The 15,296-nt window shown below is 52.5% G+C and overlaps 1 protein-coding gene across 7 annotated transcripts in view; it reads left to right on the forward strand.

The window, feature by feature from the left end:
- The window catches only part of pyd (zonula occludens-like protein polychaetoid), a 357,804-nt gene that overhangs the window by 200,212 nt on the left and 142,296 nt on the right, over nucleotides 1-15,296 (forward strand). The window lies entirely within an intron of this gene.

A 15,296-nucleotide genomic window follows, 5' to 3' on the forward strand; every position in this document is an offset into this window, starting at 1 on the left:
GTGTACACTTGGCGAGAGCGAGGGGTTCTTCTTGTCCCTGCACTCGCGCAGAAGCACACAGCGGCACAAGTCACAGATGTTGCCTGTGCTCATGGTTATACGCACGCACAGCCACACACCGGCACGTGCACGGATGCCGGTCGGCGACAACGATCCGCTCAGCAGAAGTGTCTCGAGGCGCCGCAGCGAGGGTCAAAGGATGCCCCCGCCAACTTCCCCTCGCGCCACTCCTTAATGTGCGCCATTCATGGGTGGGAAGGAAGGGAGAAAAGATGTGCTGCACAAAAGAAGGCACACTCTGTGTGTTTCCGAAGATGAGCGCGAGTGGCGGAAGTTTACATATGTACAAGTCTAGTTAAAAAGAACTGAGCACCAACTCAAACGTATATTACCTATGTACCCATTAGAACGTTAGAACGAAAACAACGAACAAACAGCCAACAAAAAGGCTGAAAACTGACTAAAACAAACAAATAAATAAATAGATGAACACACAAGGCTGGAACTGAGCATGCTGCAAAAAAAATAATAAAGGAACACATCATGCTTCACCTGGGTAGGGCCCGACGAGAAAGCTCGCCAGCTAGCGGAGGCTGTGTGCCTTCGGTTGTGGAAGAGTCCGCCGTTCGGCATCAATCACACCGGTGACCGTCGCCTCAGATTGTACCGGTGGTCGGTATGCTTGTGTTCCGCAGCACCAGTTGTGCTTTTGCGCTTGCCTTTGATACCAGTGGGTACCGGCGCAAGCTCGTTAGACCGTGACGCGTAGGCCTTCAGGTCTGCGATGTGGGCACAGCTGGTTTTCCCTGTAAGGGGATCCTCCAGCAGGTACGCGAGTGGCGACCAGACTCTGACCACTCGGTACGGACCAAGCCACTTAGGAGCGAGCGAGGCTGACAACCCCTTGCTCGCATCGCTAAGAACGTGGTTGCGCTTCAGGACAAGATCACCCACCTGAAAAGTCAGGCGGCGGTGCTTGCGGTCATATTGAGCCTTCTGTTGGGCTCTGGCTGCCGCCAAACTCTGCCTTGCTCTGTTGAGAGCCCGACCAAGCCGGTCCCGAAGCGTCGACGCATAAGCAGAGCTGTCTGCCCGCGTCTGCTCATCCCCGAGCTGGCTCTGCACGACGTTTGACATCGGATTCGCCAGCTCCCTCCCGAAATTGAGGAAGGCGGGAGAGAAACCAGTTGAGCGATTCTCAGCTGTTCGGATGGCGAACGCAAACTCGCTCAAATGGTCTGCCCAATCCTTTTGACACTCGGCAAAGGCCGCAAGCATTGGCTTGAGCGTTCGGTTGATTCGCTCGGTCAAATTGGACTTGGGGTGGTAGGGTGAAGTGGTGTAGTGCTCGATTCCAAGGGAACGGCACGTGTTACCGAACACCCGAGCGGTGAAATAGGACGCATTGTCCGTGATCAGTCTTTCCGGAAAGCCGAACCGACAGAACACTTCCTGGAGTTTATCCAGCACCGCTCATGCTGACACTTTCCGAAGGGGGTACAACTCAACCCATTTGGAAAAGTGGTCAGCGACTACCATCAGGTAAATGAACCCCTGCTTGCTCCTGGGGAAAGGCCCCATCAAATCGCAGGTGGCCATCTGCCACGGACGCACACTGTCAATTGGTTTCATCATTCCCGGCAGCTTGCCATCCCGTGACTTCACCACTTTGCAGACATGGCAGGAACGGCAATAGCGGAAAATGTCACGCTTCATGCCGGGCCACGTTACCGAATGACTCAGTTTTGCAAAAACTTCTGGAGCCACTCAGATGACCGGCCAGCTGTTCGTCTTAAGAGAATCGCAACGGTGGGCCTCTCAGACTTTTGGGGATAAACACCTTGAACCAATCAATGGACTCATCATCGGTGGCTATGTACTTCTGCACAAGCCCGTCATGGTCCAGCAGATATGAAACCCTGGGGTTCGCCGCGACACACGCTGGCTTCTGCCCCCCTGCGCCCGCTACAATACCAGTAGCGTCACGGCGCTCCGTCTCCCTGAGACCGTCGCTCACCTCGCGACAAAAGGGGTCATTTTGCTGGGCTTTCAGTAGCTCTTTACGGCTGAAAACGATTCCAGTCATCCCAGAGGGGAGCCTGGTCTCGTCCCCACTCAGGTTTGCAGCCAAAATTTCCGTTTGCGTCGGCAACTCCGAGGCGCTTACGAAGAGCTTTGCCTCTCGTCCGCTTTGCGAAGTGCTGCTTGCCTGGTTAGCGGAATTGGTTAACCCGTTTGCGGGTTCCCCCTCCTTGCCGCCCGGCAGCTCGTCCGCTGTTTCGCCCCCTCCGCCTACAGGCGTCAAGGCGCCGCTGGCGAGTGGGGCACGGGATAGTGTGTCAGCTACCACGTTCGTGCTCCCCTTTCGATACTGCACGGAAAAGTCGTAATGCTGTATCAGGAGAGCCCAGCGCGCCAGCCAACCCGCAGGCTTGTGGAGCCACATCAGCCAACTGAGCGCACTGTGGTCTGTCTGCACTACGAATTGCGTCCCATCAAGGTAGACATCGAATTTCTGCAGTGAAAACGCAATGGCGAGGCACTCTTTCTCGGTCACGGAATAATTCCTCTCCGAGGGCAGCAAGGAGCGGCTGGCAGCAGTTGCAGCACGCCATCGAAGTCCTGTAGGAGAACAGCTCTTAAATCCAGATCGCTTGCGTCAGTCTGGACTACGAACTGTCTGGTCTGGTCGGGTAGCCTGAGCTGCGCTGTCTCGGCAATGGCACTAGACAGGAGGCGAAAGGATCGCTCTTGCTCGGGCCCCCATCGCCATGCAGCAGTCTTTCCCAAGAGCTTGTTCAAGGGTGCCTGCATGCGGGCACAGGACGGGATGAATGACCAATAAAAGTTGTCCATTCCCAGAAAACGACGGAGGCTGCGTACGTCCTTGGGCGCGGGAAATTCGAGTATGGCTCAAAGTTTCTCCGCATCTGGCTCAATGGAGCCATCGCCCAGAGTGAACCCCAAGCAACTGAACTCTGGTTCCTGCTTTTGGGCTTTCGCAGATTCAACGTCATCCCAGCAGACCGTACCCTGTCGAGCACATCGTGTGGCTTAAGTGCTCATCGAAGGTTCGTGAATAAATCATGATATCGTCCAGGTAACACATGGTGTGGGACCATTTCGCTTCCCCCAGGACGCAGTCCATGAGCCTCTGAAAAGTCGCAGGACCATTGCAGAGACCAAAGGGCATACGAGTGAACTCAAACAGCCCTCTGTGGCACATAAACGTGGTCCTAGACCGGTCAGTGTCAGCCATCTGGACCTGTAGGTAACCTTTGGAGGCATCTGGCATGGAAAAGTGCCGTGCACTGCCCAGGTTTCCTACGATTGAGCTGATCGTCGGGAGCGGATAGGCATCCTTGCGAGCCAGCACATTCAGACGGCGATAATCCACACACAAACGGTGGCTGCCATCTTTCTTAGGCACCAACACAACCGGAGACACCCAGGAGGTGGACGACCGACGGATAATGTCCGCCGACAGCATCTCATCCAGTAACCCATTGATCACCTGCCTTTTCGCAAGGCTGACGGGTCTGGGGTTTGCACTTCAAAGGAAGCGCATCTCCAGTGTGGATGTCGTGACTCACTAAAGTAGTACAGCCAGGTTGATCCGTGAAGAGCTCATCGTACTGACGCAACAGCGCTGTCAAACGAGCCTTCTGTGTGTCATCCAATGTTACCGCACAGGCGGCCAGCGGATGTGGTGCCTGGTCGTGCTGCGCCGCTCGGTCCCAGAGGGGAGACTGAACGACGGAACGCTTGACACAAAGGCGTGGCCCCGTCCGCTGAGCTAGGCACTCTCCGAACGCCTTCACTGCGCAGGCAGATACTGACGCCGGTGGGCTGATGAATGGCTTCAGCTGGGAAAATGGTCCGTCATGATAGCCACCATTCGCAATGTCCACCACGATCCCGGTTTTCAGGAGGAAGTCCCATCCGAGAATCATGGGCACACTGAGCCCTGGGAGATGGACGAAATGCGTGCGTCTCGTCCGCTCTCCCCACCTGACAGTCAGCCTGGCAGCACCAGCCGAATGGGGTACACCTTTCGCAAGGTTGAATGCCGTACGGCAGTCCCGCAAGCGCACCGAGTGGGACAACACCTCTGCACTGAAGGAGGAGGCACTGGCTCCTCTATCCAGTAACGCCGAAAATTCACAGCCAACAATGGTGACCGGAATAAATGGCGCGTGCGCACTATCAAGGCAGCTTGCTCAGTACGCAGAGGGAATTAGCAAAGATTGGGTCGGTCGTCCCTTTACGACCGACCCCAACCGCCGTTTCCCTGCCTCGCAGGAGGCCTGGCTACGGTGCATTCTCTTACTAAGTGGCCCCTCTCTTGGCGGCAGAAACAGCGCACACCACCGTGAGCTTGGTCGTGAGACAATGGCGCCTCTCCCTGCCTGGGTCCGCCCGCTGCACGACCAAAGGGCTGGCCGAGTCGGTTGCCCCCTCCGCTGTGCATTGGAGCGCTTGGCGTCCCTCAGTACGCGGGTCAGAAAACGGTGCAGCACAGGCTGTCCGCCTCCCGCACGAGTAGGGATCGAGAGCTCGGTCGCTGAACTCCCATGCTCCGTTTTGCGCGCTAACAGCTGCAAAGGCAGGTTGCACAGGCAGTCGCCAGTTGGGTAGGGGCATAGCCCCTCTCCGTGCACAGCGTGGCTCGAAGGCCTCGCTTGCCGGTGGTGGCGGACGATAAGTCGCGACGAGAATGTCGTCTTGAATGTGCTTTGAATCAGCGGCCAACTCCTTCAAATCTCGGAATCGGCCGCCGCACAGGTAAGCCGAAAAAGTTTAAAGTGCCTGCTTGATCGTCCGTTTGACACGCTCCTTGTTCAAGGCTCTAGGCTCGGTGATTGAAAAACGGTCCTCCATCGCACATAGATATTCCTGGAGCAACTCATCTGGAGCCTGATTACGGAGCTCCAGCTCTCGCTGCATCCTGTGCTCATAGTCAGCGGGCTGGAATTTGCGTAGCAATGCTGCGCGGAACTCCTCGAGAGTTGTTGCCGGTGGCTGGCAAGCCGATGCCACCTAGCTGCCGTGTCAGTCAGTCCTGCGGGGATGATGTGTGCAAGCACCACCTGCTCAGTGAGACCCATAGTTCTCTGATAATGGGTGAGGGACTCAAGGAAATCCCGGGCACTGAGGAGGTCATCATACCCGCGGTATGTTGGCATGGGCAACTTGACTTGGTGTGGCCAAAAGCGTCCCATCCGCCCCTGACAGCGAGGGGATCATCTGGGCAGCACTGGCTAACAGCGACTGTGCCCCGGCCTCAGTGGAGGTTTGGGCGGGCTGCACGAGGGAGGGAGGCAAGGCTCCTAGTTCGATGAGCGGCGCGGTTTCCACTGGGAACCGAGCCAGCGCCTCGTAGTTCCCAGAGCAGAATTGACTGCTAGCAGGGCACAGCTGCTGTTGTGCGATGCTGCCACACAGCGTCACACAAACTGCTTTTGCACTGGGTGGAAAGCTTGCACAGCTGAGGCATGGGACTGGTGCATGCACCGCAGGGTGCTCCCGATACAGCTCCAATGGGAGCCGTGTGATCGACATTTGGAGTTGTGTCGCCATATACCCCAATGAGGGCCAACCATGGTGTCTGGCTATTTGAAGGAACAGCAGCCAACGGATCAAACGACGCTACGACTGCGTAGGGAGTCGACATGTAGCTGCCGAGTGCCCCACTGGGGGTGGTAGACATGCTGCGCAAGCGTGATCGTCAAGGTGGCTGGCTTGGCTAATGGGCCATCAAAGGCGTAATGACTTAGCACATTGGGCGCCAGCTGTGGGTTTCTCAGTGGACACAGGCCACCAACCACTGCGGGTTCAGGCTTCGCACGAGCCAAGGGCCCCGATCAGCCGTCACCACACGCATTGGGTTCAGGCTTCGCACGAGCCAAGGGCCCCGATCAGCCGTCACCACACGCACCCTGGGGCACCGCTGCTGCGCACTCAACCTCCGCTGGGAGGAGAGCAATTCGCCGCAAAGAAACAGGCCTCCAAGCTCACCAAGGAGACGTTTATTCACGACACCCTCCAGCTGATACACACACACTCAACCGTCCCGGGGGGCGCACGAGGAGCAAGGCTCCGCTGCGTGCACAGAGCGACTAGAGCAGTGCGTGCTGCTAGCATGCCACTGCAGCAGTGCGTGCTGTGATCTCTCTCTCTCGTGTCGACCACTGGGCCGTTTGCGAGAGAGAGTGGGCAATCAACGCAAGGTGCGCCTGTCGGAGGTCGCTGGACAGGCTCGAGCCGCTGCAGGCCAGACATAGGTCGGCACACTCACTCATGAGTGCACTCATATCGCCTCACTCACACTCACACTCACGTCTGTGAGTGTGAGTGTGAGTGAGTGGTCGTGAGTGCGAGTGGACGTGAGTGTGAGTGCGAGTGAGTGGATATGAGTTTCGGTAATCATGAGTGTGAGTGCGAGTGAGTGGATGTGAGTGTGGGTGGTCTGAGTGTGAGTGCGAGTGAGTGGTCGTGAGTGCGAGTGGACGTGAGTGCGAGTGAGTGGATATGAGTGTGGGTTATCATGAGTGTGAATGTGAGTGAATGGTCGTGAGTGTGAGTGGACGTGAGTGTGAGTGCGAGTGAGTGGATGTGAGTGGGGGTGGTCATAAGTGTGAGTGTGAGTGGACGTGAGTGTGAGTGGACATGAGTGCGAATGCGATTGAGTGGATGTGAGCGTGAGTAGAGGTGAGTGGGTATGATTGATGAGTGGATGTGAGTGGGCGTGAGTGGCAATGAGTGGTTGTGAGTGGACGGGAGTAGCAATGAGTGGTTGTGAATGGACGTGAGTGGCAATGAGTGGATGTGAGTGGTGGGTGGAAGCGACAGTGAAGTCGGTCGCCCATGTTTCGTGACGCTGATGCCCGCTTAGCTATTTTCATGTTGTTGACAGCTGCGGGAAGCAAATATTCACTACTGAAGACGCTCGAGGCAGCATAAGGCATCATGCCGGTGTCTTTGGACAACCGAAGGAAAGGATTCCGCTGGCACGGGAACGGCAATCTTTCGTTGCTTTTGTAGTTCACCGTTGGCAGGGGCGCAGGCCCTTCGCGCATGCAGAGAGCCGCTACAAGTTTTTTGAGACCCTTTATCGAATTTCGCATTGCCAGTCCTGAAAATATAGATATATGTCTCTTGCCACGCTCCCCGCATGGCTCGATCTCGTATACATATGAGTTACAATGCTTACTGCTGAAACAACGACTGTCCGCTGCTCGGCAATAACTACCGTAAGTTGGGACCTCGGGTGCTGCAGTGGACTTAGGTTTTTTTTCTTTGCCCAGGTGTGCGCATTGCAGAGCTCTCATCTGGCCGTAATTTGTTCATAGGCTCTGACCCATGCGGTAACCCGACCTCCTTTATCCCAGGTCTTGAACTGCACAAACCCGGCTCAAGCCCGGAAACGACGCGAAAACCAAGTGCGCTTTTCGGTAACGCCAGAGGATTCTTGTTTCTATCATGTACTTTAAAGAGCCCAGCGTCGGAAATCCAGCATGTGGCTTTTATAATTTATTTTTTTTTGTATGCATAGCATCAGGCATGGTAATGTCTTTGACGCCCAAGGAGATATCCAAAGCGGCAATATTTTATGTTTTAATTTGCGCCAGAAATTATTGTTTCGTGCTGATGGTGGTAGTGAAGTTCGCGGTCCTGTGCATTGTTTGTCGCGTCCGGGTTCGCGATAAAGGAATGCCCATTGAGTTTGTTTTTTCTGCCCTCCGCACAACTGCAGGGAGGGAGATGAGTCACACTGGCTGCACAGCGGTATAAGGGGAGCGGGATAGCGACGGATTCCGAGAATAAGGGAAAGGTCAAACACCCGCCGGGAATATATACGTCAGGTCGCATTTCACTGGGCACATTCTTGCGGAAAGGCGGATCCTCGTCGTGTAGCTTTTGTCCCATGTCTATGGCAGCACGCGTTGACAACTTGAGGCGCGGTCAACAGGACATTGCGACGCTAGCTACAGGCTTGAAGACAGTTTGTAAGTGACGGTACTGAACAGATGGGCCTTGAGGTGACTTTCCCCGAACCTGAGTTTACCAGAGGTTGAAACAACCTGCACCGTGGGAAATCGAGAATGTTTGCGAAGCTCGCGGGACGAAGGGAGAAACCTCCGAAATCATGATGGTGGAAAATGTACATATTTGTGCAGTGTTTGTGGAGGCGAGTTATCTTCTTTCCAAAATCACTGATTGGCTGTGTTGTCCTTTTACAGTTGTTGATTGGCGACGTTTTCCTTTCCCCAATGATTTATTAGGTTGATGTATGTGGAGTTACCTAAATGGTTACTGTCTCCACCGATGGCAGGGTCATAGGGTTTAAAATCAAGTGTTTGGGCGGGACCGAGGGCTGGTTTCGTCACGTAAAGCTACTGGTCAGTCAAATGTAAACAAGTTTTCTCCTTGCGTGTATCTTTCTTTGTTTTATTAATTGGTAATAAAAAGTTAACCTCTCCAGAAGTGTCCTCTGGCAACGTGATCGAGCAATATCGAATCTGCAAGACGTCAAGCACCCTTCAATAATCATCATCAACGTAATTTACCTCTACAAGATTGAGAGGGAAACTCAACTGTGATGAAACGTTGCGGCGATTTTCGGAAGTGGATATGAGGTGGCAACCAAATTGCCGGACCTTTTTTGATTGGTTGGACGTACAGTTCGAAATTAATTTTTATGTACTCGGGAAAGGGATATAAAATACAATGTGTCTGAGTATTGTCACCGTTTCGCTCGAGAAAAAAAAAACTACAGAAGAAAAGCAGTACACGCGACTGAAAGTTAATAAGAATCAAGCTAGGGCGACACTTTTCGTTTGGCTTAAAAGTATTGTGCAAGCGAGTGCTGCTAAGGCACTGAAGAAAAAAACATACGACGCCACAGCCAAAAATGTGACCAGAAGAGAACAGAAAACTGAGGGCGGCGGGCGGAAGGGGGGCCAGGAGCTTTTCACAAACAGTTCGAAGGGTGCCGACATATTCGACTCTGGACTGTGCTCGCAGCACAGGAAAGAGTTGAATATTAAGCTCCCCCACGCTCTCCCCGGAGTCCAAAAAAAAAAATGTTTTTTCTTTGGTCATGAATAGGCTTCCGTCAGCGTCATGTAAGCAGAACTACGCCGTTGGCAATATGAGCAGGTGGGGGCTGCCCTGGCAAGTCAACAACTCAAAAGAAAACATTCGACAGAAGTCTGTCTGGTTGGGGTGCTGGCAGAAGGGGTGCTGGCACCGCACAAACCGACCAGCTCTATCGGCGATGATCATCCGAGTGCGCGTCGGCTGCGTGTGGCCCGGGGTAAGACGGGTGCGCCACGGACTTTCGTCGAGCGACGCGTGCGCTGACTGCGGCGCAGTGGAAACATTGGAGCACATGCTCCTTCGCTGTACCGCTTCTGCAGTGCCGCGTCGCGAGATGCTCGCGGCCTACAGGGCGCTGGGAATCATCCCGGACAGTCTCGAAGCGCTCCTGTGGCCGCGCGGCAGTGCGCGCACCCGCGACAGAACAATGGTGAGCCTCTGTGTGTTCATCGAGCAGGCAGGCTTGTTGTTACTTTTGTATTTTGTAAATAGTGTACAAAGCTCTCCCCTATCCTTTCTTGCTGTCGCTCCCGTCTATACTTCTCCTCACTATCCTCTCCCTTTCCCTTTCATTTCCGCCGGCTGCAGCTCGGGTGCTTAAGATATTAGATAGCAATTGCCGCGGCCGGCAACACTCTTTTGCTTCACTTTTTATTTATTTATTTATTTATCTTTTTTTAAATAAACCACCACCACCACCACCACCAGCTCTATCGGTCGCATTCTCCCCCGCCCAAAAAACCGGCAGCCCAGAGAAAAGGCCCAGGGCGTCGTGTACAAAATTCCGTGTTCCGTCTGCCCGGCGCCGTACATAGGGGAAACGAAGCACTTCGCGGAAAGGATGAGCCAACACAAAGCGGACGTCCGTCACATCAATCGTCAACGCAGCGCCGTGGCCGAACACTGCGAAGGGTGTGACCATCCAATTGACTTCGACAGCACCATTGTATTGGAAACGGAAGCTAACCCACGCAGGAGGCGTCTACTTGAGTCGTGGCACATTCAGCAAACACGAGAGAATGTTAATCGTTCCCTGGGGACTCTCCCCTCATCCTATGTCCATGGGCTGCGGCCATTGACCCGGAGGTCCTCCACGCAGGGGCTTAAAAAGCCAAGCTGCGCTCGCCCGTAGTCACACTGTGAAGAAGGGGCCGAGCCGGTCCCGAAACGTTGTGTTTTTTCTGTATTTTACTTGGTTGGCGTCACTTACCTTCTCCTAACAAGTCAACAACTGCATACAAGCTTCCGCTGCATGTATGCGAGGCTTGGTTCTCATTTGTGCCGCCTAATCTTCGGCATTTGGCGAGTGAAACCGAAATGAGCTCGTGAAATGCGATTTTGTTCATTTTTCGTGTACAGCAAGGGGATTAACTTCTGTTGGCACGCACCGATTTCAGCAATCTTACCCTAACTGATATCTGGACAGCATGAGGCATCATTTGAAGCAGATACTATGATTTCCACCAAGAACTTCTGGATAGCGCTTTTTCCCAGTAAAGTCATATCATTTCAGATTGGCTCAAATTGGCTAACAAGTTAGCTGCATATGCATTCTTCCGAGAACGACGTTGGAGAATAATCGGGTGCAAAGTAAGCACCCCTTATTACCACGCGGATGCGCATGTGGCCTCCGCATGCACTGGCCTCAAAAACACCGCGTTGGTTTGTACAACTTCCTTCAGACAGGGATTATGGGCAATACAGAAAACGTACTGCCTGCAGACATGTACAGTACACAGATCGGTCACACATAGTAAGCTTAGTAGGTTTTGTAAATGGATTGATAATGGCAACCTCCCCTAGCATCGTTATTACGCGGGGAAATCCTCTACTTGCGACCCATTCCAGCCATTTTCCTTTGTGTGAGGAAATCACTCGATCTTTTGAAAAACACGCTCCATTTTCCATGCCGCGAAAAGTATTCATAATCGTCACTTGACTCCAATGAGTTGATGCAGAGTCACAGACACGTCATTGTCAAGGAAGACCAAATCTTGGTAATTAGACACCATCCAAGAATATTGTCAAGGCAAACTCATTATTATTACTTGCACACCGTCATAGGCACACGCACAAGGGAAGGAGGTGCGCCCCCCCTTCCCCCCTAATCGCCAAGTCTGCCCCATACATTTAATCTGTCGGACCTATTCGGTCATTGTTTACAGTGCAGTGCTACCGCCAAGCAGGTTTTTTAACGGCCAAAGACCTCTGATGTTGCGTTCCAAGAACTGTTTACTTGCCAGGTCATTTTGGAGGCAATCTTTTCAGTTTCTTTTTTGCTGTGACAGTAACCAAAAAACAAATCTGTCATAGTTTCTGTGGTCTAGAGAGAACGGAAATTACTCCGGAAGCGCGATGCTACAACAATGCCTCAGCGACGCAATGACTGCCTTCCTCTGCCGGTACTCACGTGGTGAACAAGGGAGGGAAAGCCTCAGGGTGTTTGCGAACGTTTCAACAAGAGGACTGTCTTCGTCTGGGTGGAGACAAGACCTCTTGTGGAGACGCTGGCAATACTGTAAATCTTTCCCCTCACTTGTTCACATTTTGAGCGTCAAAAAAACCAGCCGCTTATCCTCTCTATACTATATATTCCTCTGCCGATGCTACAGATTAAAATAAAAAACTACACCTCTATAATATCCTGTATATTTAGCAATTCCATCACATGGAAATAAATGTTTTATAATCATTCCTCATATTTGCTCTCCGTTTTGGCGGCAGGGGCCTAGGTGAGAGGTGGTTGGGGTGGGGGGCGGGGAGGAGGGGGGGGGGGGGGGGGCACTGCGCTAAAACTTGGCTCATTCTCATGGAGAACACTGCGCACGCCTATGGACACTGTTCAAAAACTTCTCTAAGCATCTCAGCTGCTGACGCTATACAGGCAATCATCGTCTCAGCAGCAAGCGCAGGAGCACAGGTGCGTTGCATTCGGTGCATGGAATATGCGTGATGAGTGACTACTTTCTTCGAGCATCGAAACTGTGCAAATTGGCCAAATAGCCCGACAAAGCCTGGGCAGCTCACCACCACATCTTTGCGACTCAGGGTAATGTTAGGGGAGCTACGAGGGCAGTCGCCGCGACAGTAAATCTCTCATCCCCTCCGTTGTCAGCAAACAAGGAAACAGTACACTGAACGTAAATGCGAGTGAGCGGACATGAGTATGAGTGTGAGTGGAAATGAGTGTGAGTGAGTGGTTGTGAGTGCGAGTGGTCATGAGTGCGAGTGAGTGGTTGTGAGTGTGAGTGGACATGAGTGCGAGTGAGTGGTTGTGAGTGTGACTTGTCATGAGTGCGAGTGTGAGTGAGTGGCTGTGAGTGTGAGTGGACATGAGTGTGAGTGCGTGTGAGTGGTTGTGAGTGCGAGTGGTCATGAGTGTGAGTGTGAGTGAGGGGTTGTGAGTGTGAGTGATGATGAGTGTGAGTGCGAGTGAGTGGTTGTGAGTGCGAGTGGTCATGAGTGCGAGTTTGAGTGAGTGGTTGTGAGTGTGAGTGGTCATGAGTGCGAGTGTGAGTGAGTGGTTGTGAGTGTGAATGGACATGAGTGTGAGTGTGTGTGAGTAGTAGTGAGTGCGAGTGGTCATGAGTGCGAGTGTGAGTGAGCCACCGCTCATGGTGCCGACGTATGAGGCCAGAGGACCCATGCTGCCGAGCTCGAGTATGCACTGGTCCGAACGGCAAAGGCCGGTGCGGACAAACAGTAGCGTACGCACCTTACGCTGTCTCGGGTGGATCTCTCTGGGCTCCGCTCGGACCGCGACCGCCCAAGCGGGTCCTGAAATCCCGCCAAAAGGCACCAATGGCAAAGGCCCTTGGGGAGCCAGGGCAGAGCTGTGGCCAAATGACAGTGGTTAGTCACCCAGCCGCCTCTCCGCCGCCCGAGGCGGGGGCAAGGGAAAGAGGAGAAACAACGAGGGAAGCCGGCAACAGCCGTGGGAAGGCAAGGGCGGGGAGCCAGGATTCCCACAAACTTTCATTGACGTTTTTCTCGTGCTTCAGCCTCAGTATACAGCAGAATTCTGGTGATAAAACACAGTAGATACAAATTCGTAAAATTTCCCGCCTGGAGTGCATTCTGCACAATTGTTCCAAACATTATGGATGATATAAACATGTAAGCCACGATCTCACCCTCAATCGTGATAGCTAGTCATGCTATCACGGATAGTGCTGTGGCCACGTAAATAAATTCCATCAATGAGATCTGCACGAATGCATTTCCTATGCAGATTCTGTTTGTTTTGGATAAAGCAAAATTTATGAAACACTAGCATATAGCTCAACCTTATCATCCTGTGTAGATCACTGCCGTAAAGATTTCATTCCATGTTATCGAACCAGTGTACTTTACGATTCAATTTCGCCTAAGACTAGTGACAGAGTGAAACCTCCTCCCCCTATCCATCACATCCGTTGAATGTTAGTACAGTAAAACCTCGTTACAAGCGACACTCAAGGCACCTGAGAAAGATGTCTCTCATAACCAAGGTCTGTTTTAACCAAAAATTCTAGAAACACTGAGGAGTTGGACTAGATAAGTTTATTGCACATCAGCATATGGGTGTGTTTAAGCACATTCACACACATTAACAGGAGATTGTTCAGGATGGCCTAAAGAAGTCCTTCGTAGCAGTTTGCCTTTTTGTGAGTGCAGCTTCCTTCCCAACTTCTGGAGGCAGGGCACTTTGCTTTGCAGGCCTTCCTGTTGCTCATGATACCTTTGAAGCGCTCTTAGATGCTCGCCAGCATCAAATGCTAGCACGTTTTCCCCCCTCGATGTCATCCTGCTCCTCCTCAGGTGACATGCGCAGGGATTGCACAGTCTGTAAGCTCTTCAGAGCACACGGGGCCCACATCTGCTGATACGAACTCCTCACAAGATTCTGGTACCTCTGCAGTCTCTTGGATGCTCGCCCAAGCTTCATCTTCAAGGAAGTTTTCTACAAGATCCATATAAGGCTCCTCTTCTATCATGGTGCCACATTTAAAGCCTGCTTTTCTGACACAGTCTTCCACAACTTCGCTTCTCAGGTGGCTGAAATCACCTAAGAGCAAACTTCGCGTCAATTACTGTTGCACAGCCTTGCTGCATGTCAGGCAACAGACGTTCTACCAACCTTGTTCTGTACTGCAACTTGACAAAGTGCACAATCTCTTGGTTGAGGGTGGGATGTAGAGTGTGGAGGGAACAAAGTAACTTCAGTGGCTTTGAGCACAGGGACCTTGGTGGGGCAAGAAGCATTGTCCACAAAGAGAAGCACATCACGATTCTGAGCTCTCATCTTCTCATCAAATTTTAGCAGCCAGGAATTGAAAATGCTGGATGTCATCCGTGCATTATGGTTTGCTTCGTGTGTGACGGGAATGTGATGCCAGCGGCTGAAACAACGGAGCCGTCTCAACTTCCCAATCACAGGGAGGTGCTACTTCTCAGTTTGTGACATAATGCAACCAAAAAGATGCTGATGCGCTCCTTTGACCGCTTCCCACCGTGGCATGCGTCGGGCGAGTGACAGTGTCTTTTCTGGCCTCATTTTGTGGAACAAACCACTCTCATCCGTGTTGAATACATCGTCTGGGCTGTAGCCGTGAAGTACCGTAAAAACCCGCGTATAATACGAACCCGAATATAATACGGGGCTAAGTTTTAGAGACGCGAAATGGGAAAAAAAGTTTCACCCGCGTATAATACGAGTAACACAAGCTCATAGAAGACATTTATTCAAATCGCATCCCGCACTTCACTTCAATTACTTTGTTCTTCAGTAGCGCTTTCGTCGGACATTTCTTTGTCCGACAAATCATCCCAAATGTACTCATCTTCCGTGCCATCGAGGGCGTTCGAGATGCCGCACTTCTTAAGCCCGCTTCAGCCGCCCGGTTGGCATCACTGCAGGCTCACCTGAGCGCATCCACTCTGCGTAGCACCGCCTGACTGCGTCCTTGAACGGTTTGTTTACACAACCATCAGACGGCCGCGAAAGCTTTGTCGCGTTCCGCTGCACGCGAAAAGGGCTTCTTTCTGTTGTGGCCACCCACGAATGCTTCCTTCGACGACACCAAACTGCCTCCCGGCCGCACCGTTGCCGATGTTCTCCGCAGCCAAAATCGCTTGAAAGTAGCCAAGTACTGTTTTCGAGACCGTGACATCGTGCTCTCTAAAACAATATCCACTTCACGAAGCGTGCCTTA

The sequence above is a fragment of the Amblyomma mixtum genome, chromosome 10 (assembly GCF_055824585.1).
Source record: "Amblyomma mixtum isolate Tamu chromosome 10, ASM5582458v1, whole genome shotgun sequence".
NCBI classification, from domain to species: domain Eukaryota; kingdom Metazoa; phylum Arthropoda; class Arachnida; order Ixodida; family Ixodidae; genus Amblyomma; species Amblyomma mixtum.